Below are 26811 nucleotides of genomic sequence, written 5' to 3'. Positions count from 1 at the left end.
CTGGAGTTGTCAAGAGATGACAAACATAGCTACTCCTGACCATTTTGCTAGGTTGACCATTTCAATTTTCAGCTCTTCGCTTTATTAGTGTGAGAAGAACAATGGCCTAATTTCCATGTCAGCGTATTATTTTTGATTTAAACAGAACTGTGTTGCGGTGGTCTTGACCATAGCAAAAGGTGCTCCAGAACCAGGATGTTAACATAATTTTAAATGGGAGTGAAACAGGTCGGCTAAGCCTTGTTTTCCAAGTTGAATGTAAGTCATCAGCGGGGGGAAAAGTGAGCATTAGGGAAAAACTGTTGCATCAAATGTAGACTGGATGTGTGAGATAAAAGGGTTACTCTGCAGAATACCGCTGGTAGGACACTTAGGCTAATTCTGCAGAACTGTATCTGTTGAAAGGGGACAGCAAACATTTTCCTGCCTCATGGAGTAGTTGGAAAATGAAGTTTTAAAATGCTATGATACTGGGGTAGTGGAGGTGATACAGTTAGAAAGAAAGATCTGTGGACTGAGTTCCTGACAGAATGATCTTCATACAAGGTTACCTTACTCACTCTACTGTGAATGTTTGTATAACAAAGAAAACCTTTTAAACATCAGCCTATCATCCCTCTACCTCTTCTAGAGCTCAGGTCTAAATACCTACTCGGAACTTCCCTGAGTGAGGTGACAGAGGGTCTGATTGCTTCTGCACAGTCAAGTATGAGCCAGAGTCTTTGGGAAGGAAGTCTGTTGTACTCGGTGTAGTCTTGCACCAGAATTTTGCCATTGGATTTTGCTGGAACTGGATCAGGCTGTTACTCTGAATGCACCCGCAATCAATCAATTTCAAGCTGTGCCCTCATCTATGGCCAGAACAAATAAAGATTTTTCTCCTCCTCCCCCATATGCATAAGTGACATCATGTCATTGGGTAAGTGTTGCTTTATTGTCCAGCCAGCAGTTTGTCCTGGCTTGAAGTTTGGTAGCAGTATTCTGCACAGCACGTACTGTACAGGACACCTGGAGAATATGCTTTGCATTTGCACATAGTTACATATTTAGGTAGCAGAGAAGCAAAGATTGCTGATCTGTGTGTTAGGCAAGCTCATGGGTAATTTAGTGATAGAGCCTTCAGTGTATTAAGACTGTTTTTGCAGATAAGCGTTCCCAATATAGGAATTTAGGCATTACCTACTTCTAATTAGCTCTTTTCAAACCAGAATTGCACTTGATCAAGCCCAGTTTGATCCTAGCTGACTCATACGAGCCCACTGCACATGTATGAACCTCTTGCATGTGGAAAGATGGTGTGGGATTACAAAGCCAAAATCCTACTGGAATATTGTGCAAAGGAGTGCTGTGATGTTTACCCAGTGCAACTGTTAATGAGTGATGCCTAATATAACGCAGCTCTTCTAGAGGCGATGATTTCATTTACACTCAGGTTTATTTAAAGTGTTCCAACACCTCTCATAATTAAGCCCCATTGTCTTGCCACAGCAGTGAAAATGGAAACTAGATTTTTTACAAGGATTTCTGGAGCTCGAGCAATACATATAAATAATATACACAAGCCATATTTCAGGGTCACTGGAAGAAGGAAAATAATTCACCTGAGACCTTATGATCAGAAGGAGCCATGACTTCCTGCATGGCAGCCCAGCTTATCAAAAGGAAGATACATGTCCAGTTATACACTTCCCAGCAAGAAAAATACTGGGATGAGTGTACAAGATGTGGCTCTGTGAACAGTTAATGTGGCCTAATGTGGAACTAGTAGGACAAACTGATTTCCTTTGGAAGGCAGACCAGGATACTGGAAAAGACTCATGGGCAAGGGTATGTGGGCCTGCCTGATGCTGTCACACATTAGGCCTCTCCTCTGTGCCCGTAGGGATTCAGCAGTGTGTACAGCCAGAGCCACCTGGATAGGTCCTGCCTGTGGTTTGGGTCTTGATAACAGTGCCTTTGGTGCATCTTTGAGAGTGCCAGCCTTGGTCCAGTGGGGGTAGAAATAGTCCTTAGAAGGGGATGTTCCCTGAACCCACACTGCCTCAAGCTGCTCCACCTTCCCCTTGTCCTTTCCTTCATCTATCAACTAAGAGATGACTCGGGGTTGTCTGAGGGAAGCAGAGGTGCACTTAAACTCAACTCTTCAGGTGCTCTACATCTCTTGTGCGCATTGTTCTATGGCCAGGCAATGACCTGGCTCCTGGAGCACTTTCATCAGGATAATGGAGAGAGTCCCCTTGCCCTCCAATCTGGCCAAGGGTTTACAAAGCCCATAGCAATTCCTCCATAAAGACGTGATCTGACTAGTTCACATTAACACGCCAGTTCATAATATCTCATGGAAATCATCAGTAGCCTAGGCCTCTGCCATAGACAGATGTGTTACCATTTTGCAAATGTGGAGTTGAATAATTCTGTTCTATCGTTTAGAAAGCTAGCGATAGGATTATGGCTCTAGAGTGTCCGACTCTCAAATCTATGCTCTCCTATATCTATCTTTCCCCAGACGTTATTTAGAATAATTTCTCCTTCCAAACAAAAAATAATTTTGGGAAAGGCACATTCCCAATTCTGCTATGAGATGTCATCTCCGTGATAGTGATGATTATGGGATACAGCAAATGCATACATAATTACCCTTACAGCTCACAGAGCAGCAGAGAGGCCTATTTGCTGCCTCCTGAAATACATAACCAAAGACTTTTCCTCATGCTGTCTGCTCTGTGCATTTTCGTGAGCTCATTCCCTAGGGCTTATTGTGAAATTGTTCTAATTTTTTCGAAGTAGGGAGAAAAATGAAATAATTCTGTTGGAAATGGCATTGATTTGTCTGTGAAGTCATTACAGCTGTTCCTCTCTTGAAGGAGCAAGAAAAGGAATTCCTGTCTTTTTTTTTTTTTAACGTGGGGAGGTGAGAAGCAGTCTGACACTAAGAATGAATTTTGGGAACTGTTCTGAAAGTGTTTTCATGTTATGCACGTGAGAACGCACACTAAGAGTAATAATAAAGTTAAGAATTTTCTGACTTTCAGATGTGTGGCTTGGTCTGTGTCAATAGTTATAACGGGATCTTGGTGTAGGGTAATTTATTTGATGCAAAGGGTTGTGTTTGACAGCCTGAACTTGTCAGCCTTGAGTCACATAAGGGAAGGCTCAGCGGAATGTATAATGCAGATGTTCAAATAATAAAATGAAAAATACCCTTCTGAACTCTTCCATTAAATAAGAAAATTAAAATGGCTTAACAAAACACTTTTCTGTCCCTGTCTTTTAACAACAAACTGAAGGTCCAACGTGGAGTCTGAAATTGCTCATCAAGGGAAGGGACCAGGCTAGGATTTAGCAAATGGCTTTGTTATTTATTTATTTATTTTAAATAAAGCAATTAGTTCTAAAGGGAACATGTCATATGCTGTACATTGCTAAGGTAGAACAGTCATTGTGCTGTTTGGCACTCCGTCAAACTGCTCCTTGTGCGTAGTTATTGGAGAAAGTGCATTTACACGTACTGTCGACGTCCGATGCCGGGAAGAGGTTTCTTAAATAACAAGACACAGGCTATTATGTGCATTAGCTTTATTATTTTTTAAAAGTGTCTTAGCCCTTGGGGACTGAAGGTACTTAATAATATGTTGCAATTACAGTGTGCCAATGTGTTGTCGTCATATCTCAGGTGCTTGACAATCGAACAAGTGCAAATTAACCTTTAGTTGTCTGTTGAATTTCTAGCCGGGTGCATTTATGTCTAGAGCTCACAATGCATGCATTCAGCAGTGAAGGACAGCATACATCTATTGTCTTAGTGTATGACCAGAGACTGTCTCAGGAGGAATGTCCTTCTCCATCCCGAGATAAGCTTAGTCTATGTAAGAGATGTTTTTTATTAGGATGATGTGACTTTCGTACAGATGTATGGGATGCCTTGGAGATGGAGAATGATCAGCGGGCTTGCACCTTGAAAAGCATGTGTTTGTAGAGATGAATTGCAGATGATGTAAATGGAAGGAAGGATGGAGCACATTCCCAGTCCAGTATTGCACAGTTCTTGAACCTTCAACTGAGGTATTATGTTCCTGCAAGATTTCAAGGAAAGGGTTGCCAGAGACAAAAGAAATGATGCATGAGTAATTCCAAAGTGGGGAAAAGACTGAAACACTTGCTAGCTCATTATTAGACATCAGAGAAGCAAAAACAGAGAGCTTACCCCTGACAACTCCTCAGAGCAACAAGAATTGTCTATTTTCTGTAGGAAAATGGTTCCTGTGCCCCTAGAAAGATGGGGTGGTATATGGCAACCTGCTCAGCCAGCAGTAAGCTAAAAGCAAATTCTCAAGTCACAAAACTCACTGATGGGGAGGTTTAGTAGTGAGTGACTTTAGTGCTGTAGACAGGACCCAAACCTCTCACGGACTGAGCTGTTCAGTGCATAAATGAAGATAATATGAAGTAACTTCTGCTTTGTGGGGCTTTTGTTTATTTTTTCTCTCTCTGGCATCTGCAGTATTAAAAGAGGTCTCAGAATGGAAGTCAAGGGGCTGTCCTGTGGAAACACGGCTGGCATATCACCCTGAAGGCATGGAAAAGATCCGGTCTGAGTTGATCTCTGCCACCTAACCAGGTACAACTTGTCATTCATCTTTTGTGCTCTGGTTATTGTGACTGTGACCTGCCGGTACGTTTGGGTGTGGAAGAAAGGAGGCAAAAGGAGGTACAGATGCTCTCTGTAGGTAACAGACAGCAAGAGTTCAAAGCAGACAGCCGACAGGTGTTTATTAGGCAGTATCAAGTGGTTTTGTTTTTTTCTTTGGAGTTTGAGTACAACTTGGAGGGAAAGTTTTCCTGTCCAAGAAATTAAAGAAGTTTTAAAGACCAGATGAAGAGGTAAAGCAAACACTTAAAACTAGCTGAGATGCTTGATGTTTGCTGCTGGGTCACTACTGGGGTTATGGCGACCTGACTTCTAGAGTTGCAGCAGGCACAGCACTTTTTTTTCTTCTTCCTGAAAACATCTCATGAGGAAGCTTGTCTAGCATCCAGATCTGTCATACTTGTAACCTTTAGGGTAACTTCTCTCTGTGTGGTATGAAATGTGGTGATAGTGGTCCAGTGGGCACGCTGCAATACTTCGTTCAGGGCAGAAATAAAGCTGCTCTCAACTGAGTCAAACATTGCACCTGCAGCCAAGACAGTTGCTGAAAACTGGTGGGCCTGGGACTTATCCTTTATGCAGCAGAAGTATGTGAATTCTCCTGAGCTGTGCAGACCATTCGGTAGCCGGTACTGCCAGTATTTATGGCATATACGTTACAGGTGGAGCTGTTAGGACCACCGACAAAGCTAATGCCTTTCTGTTACATACATAGGCTTCTTTCTGAAGCCTATGTTTTCAGGGGCTTATAGGTTGCAGTTGACTTCTTCAGCTGATGCCGACTGTGCAAAATCCTGTTCTCTTCAATTTTGGTTTTGTTTTTATTTTTTTCTTTTTGTTTTGGAAAGTTCATTTAAAGTGATTCAGTGGTTTTGGAGAACAAGACTGGAAATTGTTTGCTAATAGCAAAAATAAGCTTAATTGTTCTCTTCAAATTCTGTATTTTAGAGCTGGACCTTGGACTTCAGAGGATAGAGGAGTTCATGGGGTCCCCATGGTGTTAAGGTTGTGGTGCCTTGTATGACATATGTATGGAAAGCTGTGTATTGCCAAAGTATAAATCTTCTCTCACTCCCTCCCCCTGCCTATCAAAAGGAAGGGGGAAAAATACATTTCAGCATGTTCAATAGAGCCTGCCAACAAATCCTCCTGAGACTTCCCTCACTGAGATGGGAATAGGGGTGAGGCTGAGCAGGTCTGCCTTTGGTGTGGTTTCTGCCAGCTGAAGGGGAGTTATCGTGGGGCCAGGCTCCGGATCTGGGGTCGGGGATGTGTCAGTCAGGTGGACGTGGTTGGGGCCTGACAGATACTCCCAACCACAGCACTAGAGTTAAATTTCAGAGCCTTGTTCCAAAGTGTGGAAAACCCGTATCTTAACATCTTGTTTGGAAAAACTGAATATAGGCTACACAGTTCTCATTTTTCTAGTAGATGTTACAAAAACAAACAAACAAATAACAACAACAGAAACAACCGTTCCCTACATGATGGTTAGACACATCTTCCCTAAGTCTAGGGAGAGCCCTTCTGTAGGCTCCTGTTCAGAAAGAAAAAAGTAGGAGTTTTGCTGCTGGTATCAGTATAAACAGGTAAGCCTCCAGGGTTATTGGTACCTCTCCCTTGTTTGGTGCAACTTTTTAAGAAATGGGTTAGGGAAGAAGAAGAATGGCTCAGCGCAGGAAATAACCATGGATCTCATCATGAAGAGAACTTCTGTGTCGGAGGCCTAAATTAAACTTCTTAGTTTCTTAATTCACTGATAAGACACAGACTGAAGGAGGCCTCCATGCTGCAGGCTATGCTAGTAGATCTCTGGTTTCCTCTGCTTGCAGTCTTGGAGAAAAAAAAAGTTGATCTTGCACCATCTCTGAGATGGTTCATTGTAGCTTCACAACTTTGCTTGGAGCAAGAATTCTTCTAAGAGCTTCAGGAAGCCACTTTCCTTCCCCTCATGCTTCTGGAATTCAGGACAGGGGGTTGGTCTTGAAAATGTTGTTTTTCACAGGGTGATGTTTCTGGGTGTCTTGTTGGAGTTCTGAAAGCTGTGATTATGCCTGAGCTTTGTGGTGTGACTGAAAGAGCTGATGAGAGCTGACCGCTAAACTCAGTATTGCACTCAGTATTGGCATCATTCTAGTTCTTGGCTTGCTCAGTTTGCAAAAAGGGTGCTGCAAGAACACAACGCAACCGTCCATGTTAAAAAGGAGTCAACTGTCTTTTAAAGACGTCTGAGCAGTGGAAAGAAACCCCAACCTCCCCCAGTTTATATAGCACAAGGTGGAAAACAAAACCCAAGGTCTGCACAAAAACACAAGGATTTTGCCTTCATGTGATGAAGCATGGATGTCTGGAAGCACAGAACAATGTCAGTGGGAACATTCAGCTACAGCTGGGAACTGGGTGCCACGTTCATATCTTCTGTGCAGGTCTAAACAGATTTGCTCAGCTGTATGACACCCAAGATGCTGCCAGCTCCGTGGCTCTACCAGCAGCCGGCTCAGCAGCTCCCTTCTCCAGTGGGTTTTCTTCCTATGTAAAGCTTCATGCTGACTGGCCAGCCAACCTGGGGACTTGGCCTTCCTCTTCCCACAGTTCCCACTGCTGTATTTTTTTCTGGGACTTCCCAAGACAACGGCTGGGTGTTGCAGGAGATGTTTGTGCTCTGTAGGACGTCTTTTTGCTGCTTGTGCACTGAGGGGTTGAGGTCTTGCTTGGGAGCTTTGTCCTCGTCCCTTGATCATCCCTAAACAAGTGGCTAATGTATTTTAGATGCTTTTTGGGAAAAGAGGCTGTTATGGGGAAGCTTGATGATCAGTAGCCCTCTGCAAACCATCCTTGTTCCCCATAAAAAGACCCTAGCTCCCTAGACACGGCAGTCAGCCAGCACATCTTCAGTGTCCATTCTGCCCCTGGTGTGAGCAGAGCTGGAGAGTGCTTCTCCCCTTCTTACTGTCTGAAATCCCCAGCTTCTCTGTAAACCCGTTTTTCATTTGAGCATTATTTGCCCCGGCAGTGTGAGTATGACTTGACTGAGAGACCTCCTGGGAAACTAGCTCTTCTGTCTCTCTGTCTTCATTTGGATGCTTGATTCCTGGGAATGTGCTTAGACGGAGAGTCTGAAAAATGCCTTTTGCTTAGCAGTGAAGTTGTTGCCCAGAAATGTAAAGCCAGCATCCCAGGGGACTGCTGAGCCATAGTGCTTTATTCCTGGAACTGTATGAGGCAGTTCGCTGCACATGGGAGCTATTTCCACCTCGCTGATACGGGCTTTTAGGAAATTATGTGAACGCCTTCATGTCTGAGCAACCTGGAGCCCTGGATGCTCTGGCTGGTGGTCACTCATCTGTGAAAATATGAACGTGCGGTATGGAGCATGCTCCCGTCCGCCCCTGCTGTTTCTGGTTACACACAATGGGGAAGAGGGGGAAAAAGGAACCCCCGCCATGCACCTGGCAGGCAGTGCAATCCCTTATGTGATGTATGTGTGGGAGCAATTCCTTTGTGACCCTGGTGAAGATTGGCTCATGTCCTGGAGAGCAGGATTTAGATCACTTTTATCTTTATTCTCCAAGCTACAATGATTATTAATGGCTATAAAATGACCCAGCTGCAGCATTTGACTTGGTGACCTTCGGTAACAGTGAATTTTGCAGGCTGGCTGTATAGTGGGGGTGGGGAAAGCTTTTCCTTATTCTTCAGGAATGTTGGAATTCCTCATAGAGATGTCATGCTAGAAAAGAGGCCTTGAGAGATTGTTTGCTTCACTTACCAGCACTGATCTGAGCAGCTGAGCTGTGTGATGTCTTCTATGAGCAGGACAGAGGAGGGATGAAGAGATCTCGCCCTATTCACATGGAGTAGAGCATTTATACTGCAGCACAAGGGCTGTGTTTACACAGTACTTGTGCACCTGTGGTTTCATTTCGTATTTGAAAGTGTTGCAGTTACCTGTGCATTGGTGCTAGCCTGGTAGCTCCGGGGAGTGAAAGCTTCTGGACCACAGACCGATACATTTCCAGGTATCTTTACCTTGTCCTGCACCTGTGCCCAAGGAGCTTAGGCCACTAAAAAGTCCTTGGCCACCCTGTTTGTTCAGCCTGCTCATCCAAAGGCCCGGTAGGATGAGCTTGAGTACTTTTGCGGCAGAGGCCCCCGAGTCATTTGGTTGCTCGTGCCCAAGTAAGCAGGGGAGAGCTCTCACTCCGCACCGGCACCGAGCAGATCCGTGAGCCGGAAGCAAAACCTGCCCAAGTCATTTAGTCTTGTCGTACCTCTGGTTGCGTGAACTCTGTTGCAAGAGCTAAAAGGTGCACTTTGCAGCCAGCCCGGAGAGACACGGCACACTGACTGAAAATCCATCTCATCTCATACTGACCTATTTTGAAAGAGTAAATGCTGCTGCTTCGACTGTATTTACGTGCTGGCTGTCAAGTTATAAGAGCAGCATTTGACAGTGCCGATACTGCCGTTTGTATCATCAGACAATCACCAGCCTAGCAAGAATTTGTAATTTGACTAACAGCTCATGACATTACTCTTATTATTTATTTCTGGCAGAACAAATGCAGCAGCAACTTTCTTCCGTGGCATCAGCTCCAAATGTCTGTGGCATCCTATCAGCCAAGGCTTTTTCAAAAATTCAGCCGTACTCCCCCACATCTTGCTAACTTTACAGTCCCCCATGGCATCTGTGTGCACTGAACTGAGCTGTTGAGACTAAATGTAATTTGCAATCAGGCTTCTGTTAACGTGGAAATGTACCGGCTGCTCTCCTGCAGTATGGATTCTCATTCTGTCTAGCATATGGTAGCATTAAATCCAGTCTGGAGTGCCTCTCTTTACCACACTGTCAATCCTTGCAGAGTGGAGAACCCTAAAAAACAAGTGAGTGAAATACATTTCAGGAACTGGCTGTCTTCTAGCAGAGCTTGTCGGGAGCTATCAAAGGAGACTGTACCTTGAAAACTAGCCCTGACAGCATGCTAAGCGAGTACAGAAAACTGACTTGAACACTGATGCAAAAGCCATGTACTTCCCAAGGCAGGTATTGCACAGGGAGAAGGGGACAAAGAGAATCAGACGAGTAAGTTCATAATTAACAAGTTAAAAAGCCAGAAGCAGCCTATCTTTCTGTTACCAATATGGGAGAGATTTTGATTCAGGAGGATAGCCTCGGGTATGAAGCCAACAGTTATGTAAAGGTTGGGTATAAACGTAGGCAAAACAAGAAATGCATCCATCCACAGAGAAAACAAACAGACAAGGCTTTTATCCATTAAGTATTTCTTTCCAGCTGTAGCTCGCTGCGCAGCACATAAAAGCAGCCCTGGAATTTCTTCAGTGTTAGCATATCTCCCGTTGTCTTGTAAGGTAGTTTAATTTTAATTTTGCTATTTGAGTGTTATGAATAATTCACAGTGTTTTCTCACTGTCAGCTCTGATGGATGTCCTCAGCTCTTCTTCCCTGAGGCTCTCAGGGCTTTGGCCTTAGTGAAAAAGATGCAATCTGTATCTGAAGTGAATTGGATTTGAGGCAAGAAATCTATCATCATGGGCCAGCAGGGGCATGGGCATCTGAGTCATGAGCTTGCAGTTCTGGCTTTTTCACAGCTCTCTTTGGTCAATCTCACCCCGAGGACCACAAGCATCTGTTCTTGTGCACACTCATGTTATTTTTTTACTTGCAAAACCACCGATTTGTGCTCGGCGCCCTGTGCCTTTGATGCGTGAAGAATCCTAGAGCGAAGCTCCTGGGCTGAGGTCAGAAGTAAAAGTGATTGAGTGCATTTGATCTTAACACCTGCTTTTTCTTGAGGCTTCTCTGACAATTTCTTATGAGTGGAAGTTATTTCAGTCGAGGCCTGTGTCTGGTTGTTGGGAAGTGCTGGAAATATAGTAATGTCAGTCATTTGGGACTGTAATACCTGGAGTCCTGAGATGTAGGAGTGAAAGGTGGCAGCAGATCAAAGGCTACTTCTCCATCCAGGAAGATTCAGTCCTGTGGGGTTGAAGCTACGAGTGACTGTAGCATCCCAAAGTGCTTCCTGGCAATATTATCTTTAAGTGAGAATAATGTGCCTGTTGAATATAGCTGCTTCCTTCTTTATTACACTCTTCTGTTCTTCTTGGCAGAGCTAAGACTTAGGAGACTGTATGTTACCAACCTTGGGCTCTGGCTCTGTCATTAGTTTTCATACCTGCAAAACCATTTGGGGGATATTTTAGAGTCCTGACCTATAATGCTGTGGCACTCTGAGCAGGGGACTACTGTAGGCAAACTTGTGAGAAAGATGGAAACAAGCTGTTGGGGTTTGTTCTCAGGGAGTTGTTGTAGACAGGACACAGACCTGGACCAGCCAGCAGATGAGGGAGTCTTTGGTTCTTCCTCGGTTCCAGATGGCCAGAATATTTCACGTGTGTTCACGTGGACAAAACTGTCTGTACTTTACATGAAGAAAGAAAATAGGTGTGTTCATCCCGACCTCACCTCCCTCTGTTTCCCTTACTTAGGCCAATTCTCACATTCTTAATTTAAGAGGGTCTCCTTTTTGAGCTCTAAGCTACTGTACGCAGTGTTCGCTTACTGTGGCTGGTAAAAATAAGGGTAATCTCCATTGTGAGAACAGAGCATACCAAGACACATCTCATTTCCCCCAGGAGGTGACTAACCCAAATTTAATCCAAGAAGATAAAAATGCAGTTCAAGAAACTATTTAGCACAGGTTTAAATCCTGAAAAATATGATGGGATTAGAAAAAAAAAATTAAAAAAAGCATGTGTGTTTACTTGTTTACATGAATGTGGGTGTAGGAAAAGAGTTATATCCAAATAACTTCCCGAGTCATATTCTTAAACCTTTTTTCCCTGAAAAAAACCTGCATGTCAATTTTTTTCCTGACTGTGAGTGGTTAGTTTGTCTTCGGTAGCAGGAGGACAAGCAGCTCTTGCTTGTCATGTTTATCCTAAATGTGACAACAGACAGTTCCTAACTGTGTAACTCTCTTCTCCTCCTCCACAAGGCATACTCATTTAGTTGCCTCAGTGATATCCAACTGGTCTCCATCCCAATTATTTGTTTTTCTGGTAATCGTCCACATTTCCATGTAAGAAAAAAAATCATCGGAATAACTGTGGTTTTGCAAAGTAAATAACTGAGCAGAAACTCTCTGCATCTTGAGAGGGAAGAAGGGAGGATTATTTTCTGAAGAGGCGTTTTCTTTGTTTGTAACCTATATCCTCAGGCCCCGTCATCAGAGACCTTCAGCTGTCTGTGCTGGACTCCACTCTGCTCCTGTGACAAGGACAGGCAAGTCCTGTGAGGCTCTCCACAAGGTTTTGTTGGCCCTAATAGGACTGTGTGCTGGGGAAATACCTACAGCTCTCAGCCCCCAAATGCTTGTGGATTCAGTTTGGCAGAGTTCATTTCAGATGACTTAAATCCCTGCCCTAAATGCTGTCCCTGCCTTGAAAAGTGAGAGCTCTGGTTTGCAGAGGTATGGTATGCAGGGAGGAGGTGGATGCAGACCCCCTCTGTCCTGTCACTGGTGGTCAGCTTGATGGTTTTAGCACTTCTCATGACCAAAAATGCTCGGGCTTTGGGTGCCTTTGACAGGAGTCACCCCTGCTTAATTGGCAGCCCTGTTTGTGGCCATCTCTCCAAACGGAGACTGCCAAACAGGGGTGCTGGGTACATGGCTTGTGCCTTCGATCTTGGTTAACCTAGCTGAAGTTTTCTGTTAGAGCCACCTCCACACTACATTAGCTGTTCTGCTTAAATTTTGCTGAACTTTTGCTATCTATTTCTCATTCAGTTTGTATCCTAACCTATCCCTGCAGCTTTGACTGTCCTATTTCTAGTTCTGATTTCTAGGAAGAAAAGTGTAGCATAAACGGTAGAAATAGATAAGAATTCTCATAGTTTCTGCAAACTGTAGTGATCAATTTAGAACCTGATAGAGAGGAAAGCAGTACGAAGGTCCAAGATTAACAGGTGCTACTCCTTGGGCATTTAAAGAGTGCTGGTGAAATAAAAATGGGAAAGTTGAAGGCATATTTTTAGAGATGCAAAGATCATAGTTCATTGCACTGCTTTGGTATTGATTACAGAAGAGGGCTGTCAGTTACTTGTAGTTATCTAAAAAAAATAATAATAATCTTGTAACTGTGGCCTAAATGCTGTTGGGAATCAGCAGACATTGCTATTGATAGCAAATGTTTGGCATCATTAGTTCTCAAACTCTGACACAGTCCAAATTAATTTACAATAATTCCTTAGAATTATGCTTGAGCAGAAGAGTGTGATTCATCGTGCTTGATGGGATTTTCCTGTGTTATTCTGGGGACAGATATCAAAGTTTTGGGGTACTCAACAGCAAGGGAAGCCATCAGTTCTCTGATGGGACTTCAAAAGATGACGTGTATCTTTGAACTTCATCTCCTGGTCAGCCGAGTTCCCCTTAGCCAAAGTTGGGATGAAACAAACCGATTCACCACAGATGTTTGTTCATTCATAGCATGTGAAACACTCTGACCATGGGTAATTTCTGAATGGCCAAAAATTAGAACTTCTCACTTCTGTGTAATATGATCTGTTTACAGAATAATGAAGGGAAGGATGTCTCCATAGTAACCTGTAAAGCAGGCAAGTCTACATCTTCCACTCTGATACTGTCTTCAACAAACAGATTGTAAATCTGGTTTTAAAAAAGAAAACAAAATAAACTATACTTTTGGGTTATGTGGCTTCTATTACTTCTAAAGAGCTGGTGGGCTGAAGATCTGTCCCCCTGCTTCCTCCGATTTGTAATAACAGCAATGTTCAAATGTATTGACTTTGATTTTGATTTGAGTTTTGATTTGAGTTGCCATTACGTCAAGCTGTTTCTACCTAAACAGTTTATCTGTAGATGACAAGCCGGGGAATCATGAGTAGTCCTCAAATATGTAAACAGATACTGCAAGAAGAAAGCATTTACATAGCCCATTGATAGGCTCAAAAATCTTGGGCTTACACTGAAATGGAGAATGTGGTTTAGCCTAGACAAGAGAGTGTTTTCTGTGGGTAAGAGGAGTTAATATTTATTGGATTTTTGAACAAGATTATACAATTTTCCTTGCTGGAGATCTTTAAAAACAGACCACGAATTAAGTGCAGATGATTGTCTTAGGACACTGGGGATGGTATTGGTGACCTGTTGAGTTACTAGTCAGCACTGCTTTCTATGACCCACCTTGTTTCTTAGGGCTTTCTCCCAGGAAGTAGGTCTGTTTTGTCTAGGAAGAGCATATGGAAGTTGCTCTCTGTTTGGTGACATTCCTGACAAGAGTGTGTGAATCTCTTCTGTTGGAAGGGCAAATATTATGTGAGAGGTAGCGTCCAGCATATACACAAAAAAGGGATGGTTAAAGGAGCAACTTCAATCACCACAACTGCATTCCATCTAAAGATCAAGTTTCATTTGATGCTGCAGGAGCAAACTAAGCCAGTGCTGCACTGCCTGGAGGATAGCTGCTGTGAAATGGGCATCTGAATGGGGCCAGAGCCTGGAATGACCCAGGCATGAGACGGCAAAAATCAGAATGAAAGGTTAGGGGTCAAGCTGGTGGTTGGCTAGTGGTGTTCCAGTCCGTTCCTTTTGCTCGTTTCCATTCTGCTTCGTGTCACTGTTTTACAACACTGTTACTCAACCCTGAAATTTTCTTTGCAGCTCTAGGGAGATGACTTAGGAACACTCTGAAATCCAGATGTTTTTCAGGTTTTAGAGGTTTGGCGAAGAAGGTAGCCCAAGGCATTCAGAGGGAATGGACTTCTGGGGCTCCCTATTTCAGCTGGGCTGATTGCCCATTGGCATTTCCTAAGATGGCAGATGGAAATTTCAAGGTGTTGGAAAATAATTCAAGTCACTAATTTTTTTACACTTCAGAAAAAGTTTTATTCTGGCGAAATCTCACAGGTGATGTAGGGGATGAACATTTGCAGAGCACGGTGTTATCTGAGGATGACTCCTGATTGCTGAGAGTGCGAGGGAACCTGCGCAGGGCACCTCTCATTCCCGTGCTTTTACTTTGTGTTTTGTCCTCTTCTGCTGCTAACACCTGCATTAGTTTCTGCTGCTCCCGCTATCTCCTGTTGCCTGTAATCCTGCGTTAATCAATAATAATCAGGGCTTCCTGGCTGCCACCATCTGTTTTTGTGATAGGGGCCGAATTTGAAAAACATCTCTGTTTTGAGGCAAAGCACTTGCAAGGTGTTACACGTGTGGATGGGGGGAAGGCAAACCCCGGGGAGGACGGCTGCTCTGGGGCAGCACCTCCTGCCCTGGCCATGGGGCCCGGGGAGGGTTTTTGCCCCGCGTACCAGGGTGTCTGTGGGCGATGCTCCTGGGCCCGGCTGGGTGCTATCGGCAGCCATCTGCTGCCACCTCCTGTCCGAGCAGGCGATGGCATGCGGGGAGCTGCTGCGGGGGCACTGCGCTGCCTGGTGCCCGCATGCAGCCAGGGGAGCCTCGCTGAGCCGGTGGGAAATCCTACAGCCTTCAGGGGGGAAACGGCCACCGCCTTGGGCTTCCACAGTGCTGTGTGTGCAAGGCAGTGAGGGGGCCAGTCGCTTGGAGTGATATGCCTGGGTGCTGAGCTGTCTTGTTGTGTTTACCCTGTCTCCGCCACGCAACGGCCTCGTTTCATTCTGCGCTTTTTTCTTTCTGGCCTTCTCAGCCCCACAGGTCCCCTGGCCAACGCCATACCAATGCCAGCATCTTGGCAGGAGGAAGCGAGCCGGCCACTTCTCCCCATCCCCTGGGGCAGGGCAGCAGCTGGAGCTGGGGGCAGAACTTCTCCCCTCCTTCCCCTCGAGGCTGCTCCCAGCTCCTCTGGCCTTCCCAGTCAGCTCGGGGCGGCTCTGCTGGACTCGAACGCCGGAGCAGGGTGTGCCGTCATCCCCGTGCCAGAGCCTCTATGGCTGGGGCCGCCGTCCCACTGGGGGCCAGCCCGCAGTGACTGGCTAGTGTTGGTGACCAGTAGTTGCTTTTTAATTTGTATCTCTGTGCCCTCCTTTCTGGAGGGGAGGGCAAGGGCTATTCTTTGTGCCTGCTTGCTTTTACTTCTTTGGCTTGTCCTCTAATAGCTACTGCAGCTTCCCTGCTGCCTGCGGTGACTACAAATTTGAGCTGAATTAATCCCAGACAGAGGCTCAGTCCGAGGCAAACTTTCCTTCCAAAACGTTCGGTCTGAAAAGACATGAAAGCAAAATGGGCTTGCCACTTTACCTTCCCCATGCCTGTCTCATCCCTGCTATCCCGGGCAGAGGTTTGTTCTGCCTTCAAGCAGGACTGAGAGCCCTTGGTGCTGTGCTGGGTGCTGACCAGGCAGACGGCAAAGGGCGAGTCTGTCTGCCAGACCTCAGCAAGAGCACAAACAGAAAGCAGCAGCGTGGCTGGCGCTGACAGGTTTCGCTTGCCACCCTGGAAGCTCCCTGGGTTGCAGCAGAGGTGTTGCTGCTCCTTATCCAGCTGGCCCAGGCTGTGGCCACGCTCAGACCCTCAGCCTGCCCTCGTGCAACCCTGTGCTGGCCGCGTCTCGCTCTGCTCAGCAATCCCTCTGCATGGCTCCTAGAAGCATCAGGATTTCAGATTCGGTTTCTCCCTGTTTCCTTTCCCAAGCACTTTTATTTCATGACATTCTGCCTTTTGTGTTGAGGTTTGTTTTTGTGCTGCCTGGCTGAGGTCAGCATCTGTTCTCACAGTCCCTGCCCAAGGGGACTTTCTGATACCAGATTATGCAGTTGCAGGCCCCAGACCCTCTCTGATAAGAGCTGGCTGTTTGATCCCAAAACAACCACTCCTCCTAAATCAAACAGAAGGAAACAAACTGCCTTCCTCTAATCCGTGTCTATGCAAGCAGGCATTCCCCATAGAGAAAGTGGTACAGATACCCTGAGGTACCTGAGATACCTTCTCCAAGGAGCCTCACGGTTGGTGCTTCTGGCAAGAGCTTTTCTCTGAAATTGGATGCTGCTTCTTCCTTGACCTGAGACTAACAGCGAGCTCCCTCCAGCCCCACACCTATGACAGGTAAAAATCTTCTGAGCTGTGCTCTGTGAGATTTTATGTTTTGCCGTGGAGCTCCCTGTGCTGTCTTATTTCAAGAGGCTGAAGTGCCAGAGCAAAGAGCACAGAAAGCCCCTGCATCCCTAAGCTGTGCAACATGGTCTGTCTTTGGATAATTGCTAGCCCCATCAAGAACCAGTCATTTTAGTAGTGTAAAAATCACTATGGTTTTATTTCAAGCTAGAGAAACCACTTTGTGAGACTGGGCGAGTTTTACCAAGCCAGTATGTGGGCTGTGGGTACAGCTGGAGTTAAACAGAAAGAGCCCAGTTCCACAAATACTAGATTTTCTCTTACTTGGTTAGAATCAGGGAAACAAAGTAAACAAGGGAAGGAAGGGCTGGGGAAGTGGGGAGAAGGGGAGGGGAGAAAACTTCCTCCTTTCTGACAAAACTGTTTTCACCCCCTCCCTCCGAAGAGAGGTTTTCTGCCATATGGAGTTTCAAATGTTTGTTTGCTTTGCCTACTTGGTTATTTACTGCTCTGGAGAGTCTGTGCTGTCTTTGCTGGCATGCTCAGCCTTTCAGGGAGTAGGATGGAATGAAAGGCTGTTTACCTACTGCTACTAGCACTTATTTAGCAGTGGAGTTGGTTTCTGATCCAGGTTTTGTCAGAAACGCTCACACTTCTACACCGCACCAGGAGCGTGGTGGTAGCGTGGTGGTAGCTCCATTTAAGCTCCTCTTCTAGGTAGCTACAAATTTGTACGCCTCGGTGTGTTTGACTCATGGAAAAGAGGGAAATACTTCTGTTCCTGTTTTTTTCCAGGTAGAGTAACAAAGGATTGCAGGAAGAGAGGATGAAGAAGGATGGGAAGGCAGATGTTTTGCAAAAGGCCATGGAGAGCGTCCGTAGGAGACCCAAAGTCAGGAATTTTCTGGGTCCCTTGTCCTTAGTCTGTGAATATTTGCTGTACTCCTATGTCCCCTTCACCAGCTTTTTTCTTTGACCTGCCCCAAACAAAGGCAGGCTGTGAGATGGCTTGGGGCTGGTTCCAGTGGTGTGGCACAGCTGCTGGCCCTGGAGGGCCTAAAGAGTCAAAGGATGAGTCTGATCTTCACCATCAGCTCTGTGTTAACCAGGCTAGAAACTCACATTTCCAGACAAGCTGTCGCTGTTCTTGATGGCTTACCATTACCTTTATAAAGTTTCATGTTCCTGTTACCAACTTTCTGGAAAGATTTAAGATTTAAGGCTAAGCTTTTCTGTAGGGCTGCAACTATCTCAAGGGCAATGAGGTGAATGTGAAAGCATCTTTTTCTTCATCCTCTCAAAGTCAGCGTTGGGAAGGATCACCCTTGGCTATGGAAAGCTTTTGTAGTGCACCTATGGGCTAAACAGCATTCTGCAGAAGAGTCTCAGGCTGGTGTCTTGATCCCACACAAAGTATGCTCAGGGCTGCGTGAAACGAAGTGCCCCAAGGGATCTCGACCTGAAAGCTGAATAGTCCTGCTTCATAGCTGCTTTTGGGAGTTTCAGCAGTACTTTGGTATGCCTTTATTGCTTAATCCTGGATCTTGTTCTTCCTTCAGAATGACCTGTCGCGTATTGTTTCCTCAGGATAGGGAGAATGCATGCAACTTGATTTTATTAAAGGCAAGAAGAGATGCTAATGTTCATCTTGCCTAACATCCGGAACAGTGCTGCCCATGGGTCTCATTGCTTTGTCTCTGGTTTGGGCCAACAATATGCTTCTGACCCAGGACTTTTCCAGGCAGAAATCTGCACGCTACTGGTACTACTGATGTTTGTTGAGCAATAGTATCCTGCAATCATTCTGGGGGGGGGTAAAAAAAAAAAAAAATCTATGTATTTCCATTTTATCATTTCTGGGTCCTAAACCCCAGATCTATCTTAACTGCCTTTCAAGGAGGTAATGGCTGCTTGCTATGTGCTGGAACGCGTCCTTTATATTTGATATTAGTTAATGGGGGCTAAATTGCTCTTGGCTCTTGATATTCCTAAGTGTTCCCCTTTGGGGGCTGGATTCCTTCCCAGCAAGTGGCAGCAGCAGCCACCAGCAAAGGTGAGTTTGACATTGCTGCAAACTCTCCCTCCAGCAACCCGTGCAACTGTGCCAGCACTGGCTCCCTTTGCTTGGATTATTTATTGAAGGTGAACTCCTTGAGCATACAGAGCACAGCATGTTTTCCTCAGTACAAGCAAGGACCCCAGGGGTGTGCTGGAGGAAAGATCTCAAGGTAAAACTATGGAAGGCACTGTGTAGGCTTCAGGCTGCTACCTCTAGCTACTCTTGGCTTCTTGGTTCTAGGCAAGGGGCAGCTTCCCTTTTTCTGAAATAGCCTTTTGGCTCCAGTAACTGGGGGAAGGATTGTTGTTGTCTGTGGTTTAGGAAGAAGGGAGGGAGCGCTGGTACACTTGGCTCTTGTGCTTCGGTTTTCTTATCTATACAGTGTGGGTGGCAATTTTGCCTTCTTCAGAGGGATGTTTGCAGGCTAGCACTCAATTTGCTCTCAAATTCCCCACTTCACAGTTGGGACACATTGGCAATCTACCCAGGAGCATTTAGGTGGGCCTTACCTAAGCGACAGTGGACAATACACGGTATAAACACGTTGTCTGTAACGGGGTGGCTGTTCCCTAGGCGCTGTGTGTATCTGCAGGGAGTGCTGTTGTTTTACTACGTGTTGGGAGACTTCTCCCTTTGTTTAGGGTTGTGCAGAGTCCAGCTGTGACTTTGGCAGAACTGCATTTCCAGCTGAGTGAGAGAGTTTGTGTGTGCATTGCCAAGGGTCGCATGTTCCAGCATCGCCATCAGCTCGAATGAAGGTTGGTTAGTGGGCTGTGGTGCCCGCAGGCTCCCAAAGGCCAGCGTGCTTCTGCTCACAGCAGCCTGGGACTCTGCCTGGTACCCCCGCTCTCTTGCATGAATTACAAATGTTGATATTTTTATGGCATTGCAGTTTTGCTCCCCGTTGGCTCTGGAGATTCAGAACTAACCCTCTGCCATGACAGCATGACTTTTCTCTGGATGTTATGCCGTGAGACCGAGAGCAGGAGGCAACCTGGAAGACTTTCAACAGTATTATCTTTGCCCTCATTGCTAGTGTGTGAGAAACGTGCCGTGCTGACTCCTCTTTGATATCTTCCCTGGATTTGTGCTGCTGCAAGGCTTCTCTGATCTCTGCAGCTAAATGACACAGCCTGGAAGAGCAATGTAAAAGTGAACTTAGCAGAAAAGGGTTTCTCTGTTTTAAAACCAGAGTGATCTCTGGGAAAGGAATTACTTAGATCTTTGATGCTGCCAAAGGCCAGGAAGCTGGGGCATAGAGAAGAAATCCAATTGTTCAAATACTGGGAGCACTGAAAGCAAAACGTTAGTGTCAATCTCAGGTTAATTGGAAAATATTCAAAGGACTTTGTTTTGCTTAATTTTGAGGTTAGAAGTTCCCTGGGGTTCTCCAAAAAGAATGTAACACTGGCAGCAACTTTGAAATGAACAGAAGTAAGCTGCAAAGCAAAGATTTTTAGAGGGGATGTGACCTCCTTGTGGACAGCTGGATAGGGCAGCAGGAAAGCGAAGATGAGAAAGCTGTGCATTGCAACCGCTCTTGCTTCAAAAGAAGTCTGTGGTGTGGCATAAATTAATAGGTAGAAAGATACCTCTCTGAAGACAAATGCATCCTCTGTTCATCCCAATACCCGACATCAAAGACAAGGTCACCTAGCTCCACATGCTCCTCGGAGGCACGCGCAGGCTTTGGGAAGCATGAGACATCCAGGTGTGCTGTGGCTCCACTGGGCTATTAGAAAGTTACCGGCAGCATCAGTGGTAAGCCTTGAGTGGCTCTGCAACAAAAGCCCCGGTTCTCAGATTAACTGTGTGCACTTGTTAAGGCCACCCCTTTATTTTTATCTTTTGTTTTCCTTGTCTGCTTAAGCATAAAGCGTTTTGGGCCAGGGAGTGTCTTAGCGCACGTTTATAGGGTATCCTGGAGAACAGGAACCTGCCGTGGTGCTGGGGCCTTGTGGCAGTGCTGGCCTTAACCTGGGCATGTGGGAGGGAGGGGGGCTCACACCGCGAGTCTGGGGCCCTCAGGGCTGGTTCACAGGCAGTCTCTGGGGCTCTGTGCAGCCAGGGGAAGAGGAACAGCAGCCGGGCTGTCAGTCCTTCTGTGCCTTATGCTGGGTAATTCCAGCTGAGCACATCTCTGCGCCGTATACCATGGGACAGCATGAGGAGGTGGACACTTTCCATCACTCATGATGAGACAAGGTTTGAGAGCTGCTCCTCAGCCAGGGAATTATGAGCTGAAGGGACCTATAAGAGAGACCCTACCCTATTTCTGAGGAAAAGGAACCTCTCCAGGACTGTGAGACTCAACCCCAACGTGTTGCCTCAAGAAGCATTTCCTGCATGAAAGTGAGTAACCGTGTTTGGCGGTGCGCCGTGTTCAACTGCACAACTGCATTCGAGAGGTGGTGAAGGGGTTGGGAGCAGGGCACATAATGGCCAAGAGGCAAAGTCAAACTACCTGGAAGCGAGCAGAGTTAACAGTCTGAGAGCATCTCTAGCAGATCTCTTAGAAGAGGGAGTCTTGTCTTCTTGTTAAGAACAGAAGCATTTTTCAACCCTTTTGGCCTACGTATCAGTTCTGCTGATTGAAAAATCACATCTGTTGATGGAAGAACTCTCATCCTTCTAGTAATTTGAGTTGTAGAGTGAGGAAAATGGCTTTCAGACCTCTTTTGGTTTTGTTTGTTTTCCTTCCCCACTTTGCAGCATTGTATCAAAGACTAAGATTGTTCTAGTCTGATCAACTCTGTAAGTCACCACCAAAATATGTAGTTACCACTGCACCAAAAGCTGAGAACTCTGTTCTGCCCCAGGAAGGTACCCAGTCTTGAGATGCACGCATTCAGGGAAACAAGCCATCACTTCGCTTGTTTTGGACCATCCCACTCCACCCCAAGTTATTGATGCAGGTTTTGTTTTCCTTCTGAGTTTGGCTGGCTGTCTCAGGTTCCTATTTCTTGCTTTTTGTTCAGCATTTTGCCTGTGACATTACATGCACTGTAGTAACAAATAGTTTTTCTTGCTGGGGAAACAGATACGAACAATGTACTGTCATGAAGTCATCCATAGACCTTCTCTTTTTACTCCTGCAGTGTTTGGAAGACTCTGGGAACACTCATCAGTGTTGTCTAGTTTTCACAGTGCACTCCATGAGTCAACAATATGTTACAGAAAGGCCACCAGCCAACACCCACGTGGAGCAGCCCCTTCTATCCAACAATAAAGTAACCACCTGAAGAACTTGAACCTCATGCTGTCTGCTGTTGTTGTTGCTTGCATCACTCAGCACTTCCAGTTTACATTCAATGTGTGTTGCAGGCTGCATAAAACACAGAGGAGAAAATTCTGGAGAAATATCACCAAACAAAAAACACAAACAACATCATATCTGTAATTGGAGACTAGGCATCATATTTATCATCTTAGACTGGTACAATTTTGTGTTATTAAAGAGTAGCATCACACCTTTAGGAAGATATTCTTCTTAAACTAATGGAAATTGTCATTTACAGGCAAAAAAAAAATATGTTTGTACTGTTTTTCTACTCTGCAAGCTCAGGCTGTGAGCTTTCAGCTTTGTGAGGCTTATCAATTCTTTCAGTAATCCTGAAGTAGAAAGGCCACTTGGGAATTCTAGGTTACCTGAAACAAGATGTAGGGAAACAAGGTGTAGGGAAGGGTGTTTGGAAGCATAGCCTTAAAGGGAATCAAAATCAGCATAAAGTGTGGTTCTGGGCAGAGTTTGGAGTGACGTCCTCTGACAAGAGGTGTTGAAAAGTTTCATTACATGAATGTCGGTGACCAGTTTTACAACAGAGAGGCAGAAGTGAAAGTCAAGCATTTTTTTCTCTTCCTTGGAAATGAGTTGCTTCCAAAGAGTCATCCTAGGCAGTTTAGGCTGATTACCATGAAGATGTTGTCATGGCCTTATCTTTAAGTCTGTCCATTGTTGGCTAGCAACCAGTCTGGCTGTGCCAATGCAGCTATGCTAAACTGCTATTTGCCTGAAATCTGGGTGACTTCATCTCAGAGTTCATCACTGCTTGCTGTAACAGTGTGGTGTGTTGTACTCAGCCCCCTATGCCTCTTTTTGGTTATTGCTAAATGTAAGTTGAGGCTTCCTATTTGTTGGCTTCCCTTGTGCACAAAAGACTATCAGAGTTAAAGGTGGGGGATAGGTGAGAATTAAACTACTGTTTTAGTTTTCCTGGCTACTTTCTCTTGTATAGATTAAATCTGGATTGTTTTAGACTTGGATCCTGTGTTACTAGACTTGTCCAAAGCGAAATGCAGACTTGGGCAATACCCTGGACAAGTTGCTGGAGGTTCAGGCATATGTAAGTCTTACAATCTCATATTTCTATTGCTGATGTCTTGTGCAGAACTCTCGAGTAACCTTAACCAGAACATTGAACCTTTCTGAACTTGGGGAATAGCACTGGCCTCCTATGAGGTGAGTAGTGTGGCATGAGATTTAGCTAATATTTGTAGAAGAGTAGTTCTTTAGAGGCATATGAGTCTTAGCTAATATTTGCAGAACACTTTGAGGTCTTGGGATAGATGCTGCTACCAAAGGGTGAAGTGGTATTCACATGTTCTGTCATGTCAGAGTTGTTTACAAATAGAATAGAATGGCGTTTTAAAGGTCAGAGACCTTGAGAACAATAGCGGGTTTGAAGTACTCATTTATTTTTACCAAGTTCAGATGCCTGGCATACACTAGCATTTCATTTATATAAAAGATCTGATCAAACGTTTTGGTTGTTTAAAAGGGTTGTTTTGCTTCTTTTAGGCTGTTGAAATGTCAGATGGCAAAAACAACCAAGAGTTCCAGATGGGGCAGTCGGAAGAGAAACATGCTGAAGATGGTAATGGGAAACTTCTGGATTCTCTCAGCTGGGAGTCCCATGTCCTCACCTGTGACTTCCCAGCCCAATCACTGCTCAAGCCTTATGCAAAGCAGTATGCCTTGAGGAAGTTCTTCATAACCAGGGTAAGCAAAGCCTGCCACAGTTTATTTTCCCTGTTCACTAGTCCATCTATGCTGGGAATTGTTTGGGAGCTGGAGTCTCACATAGAATACTAAGCTTTTACACAGCTGAGAAAATCATAAGCACTCTGCTGTAACAACCCCAAATTTGAATTGGAGCTTCATTACTTACATTAACAGGGAGAAGTGCCCATGAGTTTGACTTCATTCACTGGCATTTGTACTGCGATTTTCACCAGCAATTGATTTTTTTTTGTTATCCTAACTTCTAGTGAGCATACAGGCTATAAATTGATATATGAATAATGGTGGAAGATGAGGTATATAATAACAGCTGTAAAATCCCTGGTCATTTATGGAGAAGTAAAAGTTGGTGAAAAGGGATCTATCTAATCAGATGGCTTATGTAATAAAACAATTTTTTAAAAAAGTCGCAATTCCTCTAGTCTATGGCCAGCTTTCTTGAAGACAAAGGAAGGCATAATTTGTCCTGGCAAACCTTACCCTGACTTAAAATCAGAGTAAACAGTTGGTGCAAATTGCAGCTTTTTGTTTGTTTACAGTTGAAACTGTACTGGTCATTGAGGGCTGGAGTTGCAGCAAATTCCTAACGTATGTTGCTGTCTGATTTGTTATATTGGAGATGGATTATTCCCTAGCACTTAGGAAGCAAAGTTCAGTAGAGGGAACTGAAATTACTTTGCAGTGACAAGCTGCAGCACCTGGTGACCTCTTCTTTGATGCTGGTGAAAGTAATGTGGGAAAGTACAAGGGTGGTGTTAGGGGGTGCTTGGCTGATCGCTGCCATTTGTCGTGTCAGCCACTTACTGCAAGGGCTCAGTTCCCAGTGCTTTTAACTCCTGCTGCTTTCACCGAAGACAGAAGTTGCTTGGCACCTTGCACCTGTGTGCTTAGTTCCTGTACTGATCTGAGGGATGCGCGGAGAGGCTTTCTGGAAGGAAGAAAATAGCATTGAAAGCCACTAATCTCTGGCATGTTGTGAATGTGGTCTTCAGTTCTGTCTTGGAGACTGCTGTTCCAAAACTCCACCTCAGGAGAGCCATACTCATCATTTGTAGGCAGCCATCAGTGGCTGTCCAGGAGCTATTTTACCCAGTAGACAAAGGGAGGGGGGAAATAATTATCCCTGAATTTAACACTTAAGAACATGTGATGTATAGAGGAATGAAGCTAAACCCATGGGATTGCTACTATCCGATTAATGGCTGTTCGTTGCCATGCCATAGCCTGCACTGTGCTGGAAGCAGCAACACGCTAATAGGCAAGTTCCCTGTGCTTAGCTCTGGATCTTGCCACTTCAGGCCTGCTACGTGCTCCCAAAAACCAATCTGGAGATCTCAGTCAGATAATACTCTGCCTGTGTGAGTCAAAAAATATAAATGCATGAAATCAAATATATGAACCCCTGTGTAACTGAGCTTTCATTTTAGGAGTTAAAATGTAGATGGTTAAAATCTCAAATATTATGATTATGTGAGAAATTCATTATTTACTGACTTTGAATCAAAGGCGAGGTGTATCAGAGGTGTTTGGGGGGTTAAAGGTGTAGAAAGTGCCTTGTAGAACTGAATGTTACTTGCTAGTAGAGAAAAAAATGGCTTTATTATGGTCCTTTTTGTCAAGTCCTTTAACCTTGCGTATCTATGTGGAAAGTAGTTCTATCTCCTCTGGGTAAAGATGGTCAATACAGTCAAATCAGAGCTGTTCAGGAGGAGTATTAGGGAGGCTGAAACAATCAAAAATGCTCCTGGTTCTTCATTTTGCTACTGACTTGCAAAGCTGCTCTTGTTGAAAGTTGTGGGCTTTTTAGGCAGAGAGCAGCTGGTCTGTGGTCTTAAAATGAGACTATGCAAAAATGTTACTTCCTTCTCTTCTTGAGGCAGATCATGTGGGGTCTGGGGGCTACACACAACTCTCATACCATCCCATACCTCAGGTGAGACCACCAGTTGCTCCATACCTTCCCCTCTGGCTCTGTCATTGGTATCAACTGTTGATGTTTATGCTCCATACAGAATCAGCCTCTCCTCTGTCTTCTCATTTGAAGTAGTTTCAGGAAAACTGCCGAAGTAACATGCTGCAAGGAATCCAGTTAAATGTATTAGAAACTTCTACAAACCAACAGGAGATGATTGCAGTAACTCTTGAGGTTCCCTGCCCTCCTACCAACGGTTCTGTTGAAATAGGCAAGATCTTTGAGACTGCTTTGGTAGTTCTTAATGTTTTGTTTCGGGTGACTGAGAAGTTGCTTGTTCAGAGCTGGTATGTCTCACCTTGTGATGAATCCTATGATGGGCTGTCGGTGAGGATGTCATGGCTGCCCTGTTGCCATCTGCACAAGATCTGTAGGGACACAGATGTTTTTAGTCAAATAGAGGACAGGAGATGAGCTAGCTGAGTCATTCTGACTCGGGTACTACAGAGTGCAGGATGTGAGGCAAACTAACGTTAATGGCTTTCTATGAGGGCACCGCTTACATGAAATCCATCTGATGATCTGGAATTGAAGCAGAACTAGTCGTATTTTAGCTGTTATCTTTTATTGTCAGGTTTATTTTAGTAATCTTTTGCAATGTTCCCTCATTTTAGCTAGGAGTGTTCAAACAAACCATAGAAGGTCTATGTTGAGATGAGTTCAGAGTAAACTTCCCAGAGCTGTTGACTGAGAGGTCACAAAGGTACATATGGAGTCTGGCTGAGGTGCTAATGTGTGATGGGTTGTTGGAAAGAGGACAAGGGAAGCCTGGGAGAGATCCATCACAGTGGTGCATTTGAGGTAAGTGAGCTAAGGACAAATGCCTGATCGGCTGGCTTATGCTGGTCTTTGTGCTACTGTTGCTTCACAAGGAGGTGGTATTTGACCTGGCTCATCTAGAAGCAGGCATGTGTTTAGACTGCAGACCTACTGCCAATAATGTTCTTTCTGAAGTGACTGCTAGATAAGTCAATTATATCACTCCTCTTAGAATTGAAGCTATTAATTACATGAATTAGAAGCACAGAGCAAAAA

General features: G+C 44.9%; 1 long non-coding RNA gene across 1 annotated transcript in view; it reads left to right on the top strand.

Annotated features, from left to right (window-relative positions):
* Positions 1 to 26811, top strand: part of LOC125184400 (uncharacterized) — a 118471-nt gene that overhangs the window by 28084 nt on the left and 63576 nt on the right. Inside the window, exons 3-4 of the long non-coding RNA XR_010833437.1 lie at positions 4502 to 4618; positions 23583 to 23783. This is a non-coding gene — a long non-coding RNA (uncharacterized lncRNA). The remainder of the gene's footprint in view (positions 1 to 4501; positions 4619 to 23582; positions 23784 to 26811) is intronic.

The sequence above is a fragment of the Anser cygnoides genome, chromosome 9 (genome assembly GCF_040182565.1).
Source record: "Anser cygnoides isolate HZ-2024a breed goose chromosome 9, Taihu_goose_T2T_genome, whole genome shotgun sequence".
Taxonomy (NCBI): Eukaryota; Metazoa; Chordata; class Aves; order Anseriformes; family Anatidae; genus Anser; species Anser cygnoides.
Note: the sequence above shows the minus strand (reverse complement) of the source record. Positions and strands in the feature narration are given on the sequence as shown.